Source organism: Petaurus breviceps, unplaced genomic scaffold, assembly GCF_028583685.1.
Source record: "Petaurus breviceps papuanus isolate PSGF00001 unplaced genomic scaffold, PetGlider_PUasm1.0 90823, whole genome shotgun sequence".
Classification (NCBI taxonomy): Eukaryota; Metazoa; Chordata; class Mammalia; order Diprotodontia; family Petauridae; genus Petaurus; species Petaurus breviceps.
The window spans coordinates 7,787,724-7,791,351 of NW_027187352.1; the positions used below are offsets into that span (position 1 = coordinate 7,787,724).

The 3,628-nt window shown below is 45.1% G+C and overlaps 1 protein-coding gene across 1 annotated transcript in view; it reads left to right on the plus strand.

Annotated features, from left to right (window-relative positions):
• CAPN5 (calpain 5) overlaps positions 1–3,387 on the plus strand; it is a 159,942-nt gene extending 156,555 nt beyond the window's left edge. The window contains exon 13 of the mRNA XM_069070908.1: positions 1–3,387. This exon is cut by the window's left edge and continues 543 nt beyond it. The gene's annotated coding sequence lies outside the window, so the exon portion shown is untranslated.
• The last annotated feature ends 241 nt before the right edge of the window (positions 3,388–3,628 follow it).

A 3,628-nucleotide genomic window follows, 5' to 3' on the forward strand; every position in this document is an offset into this window, starting at 1 on the left:
AGGGAATGACTCCATCAGTGTGAAGGTATCCAATGGCTGGGTGGGACTTAAAGGAGATACTTTGGGTTTTTTGGCCAGTCAGACCTCTTCCCCAAAACCCCCTACTTCATCAGACTCCTTGTTAGCACATGGGAGACTTGCCAGGATTGTTCATTCGTAACAGGTCCATTATTCATATCAGAATATGTCTTCTTTTGTCAGTTCTGTTGGGTCTTCCACCAAGAAAGCCAAAGTCATATTGTTTTAAAAGCTTCCCATTAGGTCACTGGGCCCCATCTTAGAGGTGAAGGGACTTCATGTGGGCACATGGATGCAGCCAGGCTTTCTACCAGTTGCCAATGCTGTAGATTTTCCCACAAGTTGAACCAACTGCCAGATACTGAAGGATCCCAACTCCATGCATCATCTCATCCAGGTCAGACCAGCTGTTGTCACTGGTTACCCTCCTAAAGGAGGTCAGTCCTCATCTAGCTAGACATCTGTACGTAAGTCAGGATGATAGTTGGCCCCCTTGGGCAATGGGATGAGATGTGTCAGAGAGCAGTGCCAAGCCAGCCCCGGGTGTTAATGAAAGACAGGACTCTCAGTCATGCCAAAGCTGGGGTCCTGGGGGAAGAGGTGCACCAAAGGATAACCCCTCCTCCTCCAAGCAGAATGGATTTTCTTCTTCAAAACAGGCCACATCAACCCAAGAAGCCAAAGAATCTTCCTTCTTGTCATATCAATATTGAGGCTAAAGTGTCTTAATGGTTTTCTTCCTTGCTTCATTGTCATTTTTATTATTTCACATTTTAGAGGCTAGGGGGTTTCAAGCTGATTAGATGATTCTTTGGGTCTTATGAAAATGTGATTCCAGGTGGATGTAATTAGGGATAAAATCTGGATTTGGAATTGGATAAAGGCCAGGGCATTCTATATAACGGTTTAGGGATTTTACTGGTTTTTTTGGTAATGTTACACCTTATTCTCTCCCTGGTACATTCACAAAATGTGGACAGTTTAACATCTCCACTCCAAATATCTGTTTTTCCAGGAGGTCTCTTGGGTTGTTTGAAACAACAAAATCTACCCAAAGACCTACCCAGACAACAACCTCAGTTGTGTCTGAACCCTTTCATTCTCCAGATCAACATCAGGAAGGAAGATCCTGTAGGTTCATAGGGGTTTGAAAGCCATCCCCCTTGTAGTTAGAAAGTCAGAATCTTCAGTGAAGCTTCAAAACCTAGATCTAGTTAAAGGGTAATTGCGTTGTAAAGGTATACCCCTGCCTTTGCTTTCCTGGGGGTAAAGTGAGGAAGGATGTGCTATCTCCCTGTCACTCTTCTTCTAGGACATCTGGGAACTTTTCACTTCTAGGACTTTTGCCACTGGGACCAAGGTTTACCAAGCTGAGACAGTCCAGTTCTTGACTACTTGCTGTGATTTTTCCCATCCTTCCTTTCTGTCCCAGCCATATACCGTGTTTCCCCGATAATAAGACACTGTCTTATTAATTTTTTTGGAAAGAAAAACACCAGAGGGCTTATTTTCAGGGGAGGGCTTATGTTGTCCTGCCTCAGCTCTCCTCCGCGGCACTGCTCTCAATGGCGCCAGCAAGCAAATCACTGGGGAAGAACAGGATGACGCACTCACTGCTGCAGCTCGGAGCACGGCGTGCGTTTCACCCGGGGTGGGGGGACAGTGCATACAGAGGGTACCGTAATGTAGCGTGTAGCGCAGGGGATCACCTTCACTACAGTAGTAATCTCAATAGGGCTTATTTTCGGGGGAGGGCTTATTTTAGAGGAATCTTACACAGTAAGGGGAGGGCTTATTTTTGGGATAGGTCTTATTATCGGGGAAACACGGTAGCTTTGGGACACTCCTCTCTAGGTTGTCCATGGTATGAAGAGCAGAAGGAAGAGGAAAAGGTCATTAAGGGGTAAAATGGAAAAGGAAGGAAGGGGTAGGATGAGGAAGGAAAGAAGGAAGAAAACAAAAGAAAAAGAAAGGAAGGATGGAAAAGAAAGAAGGAAAGGAAAGGGAGAAAAAGAAGGAAAGGAAGGAAGTTATTTTTACCTTAAACTCAGCTTTGGGACCCAGGGTGCTCCACATGGGTCTGGAATTGAGATTCTGTGTGATTGTGACAATGAATAAGTCAGTTAAACCTCTCTGTGCCTCAGTTTTCCTCAAATTTGAAATGGGGCCAATGATACTTGTTTGTCAAGCTTCTCATGATGAATTCAGTATAAAGACAAAAGTATAGGTATATACACACATATACTATGTGTGTATGTATATACACAAATATACATGTAAATATATAGTATACTGTATTTACATATGTACAAATGTCTCTGTCACAGAATATTGGAGCTGGAGGGACCTTAGAGGTCATCTCCTGTAGGTATCTGCCTTATAGCATCCCCTAGTAATGATGAATCTACCTCCTTCTGGGGTATTCTTTGTTAGGGAGTTTTCCCTTCATTACACAGAAATTGCCCTGTCCATAACTCCCATCCATTCCTCCTGGTTCTTAGAACAGAGTCTAAGCCAAGCAGCCCTTATACCCCTTCCACATGAATGCCCTTCAGATATTTGAATGCAGAAGCCCGAGTTCAGCCTCCACCCCTCTTTCCTTAAGGTTAAGGATTCTTTGTCTTTTTCGCGTGATTGCCAGTCCCCATCCTGGCCTAGTTGCCCTTCTCTGGATGTGCTCCAGTTTGTGAATTTCCTTCCTAAAATGTGGTGCCTAGAATTGGACGCAGCATCCCGGATGGGTCTGACCAAGGCAAAGGACAGTGCTAGGAATATTATGCCTCTTTTTATGTATTGCAGATTCGTATTTGCTTTGGGAACTCTTGTATCCCATCGATGACTTAGATGGACTATCTCTTAACCTCTGAATTTCTGAGGCCCAGAATTCCAGTATTCATCTTCCAGATAGCAGCTGCCTAGACAGAAATTGTGCCCTCTCTTCTCTGGAGCTGGCATCCTGCCTGGGTCCCTGCTGTCCTGATGGGTGACTGCCTCCCTCCCCTGGCCCCCTTTTTCTCAGGCAGACCTCCACTATGCTTCACTCTACCCTGCCACTACTTGGCCTCTACTCTCTCACCAGCCTTGCCAGCAAGCTTGCCATGAGAGCCTCCCCTGCACTCCCTTCTTGTTCTGGAACCACAATCACATCAATTCTGCCATTGTTCTAGGAAGGGGTATGTGGCTCCCCTCGCCATCTGTTAAATTCTGGACCAATGTGCCCCCACCTTACCCCCCTCCACCTTATGTGTCTTTTTTCTCCCTCTTAGAATATAAGCTTCTGAGGGCAGTGACTGCTTCTGCTTTTGTATTTGTATGCTCAGTGCTTGGTACCTAGTAAGTGCTTAATAAATGCCTTTTCTTCCTTTTGTTCATTTTTTTTATTCTCTCATCTGAATCCTAAGGGAAACAATGTGATGTTAGAAGAATGGATACATGTTGGAAAAAGCATTGGATTTGGGGTCTGGAATGGTGGAGATAGCCTCCGTTGGGTCCAGAGGATCTGGTTCAAAGCCCTGATCTGCCGCTTGCTATCCTAACTTTTCTGGGTGGAAGGATTGTAGTAGAGGCCCTAAGAGGGGTGGTATCCCCCAGTTCTGCAATTCTGTGATCT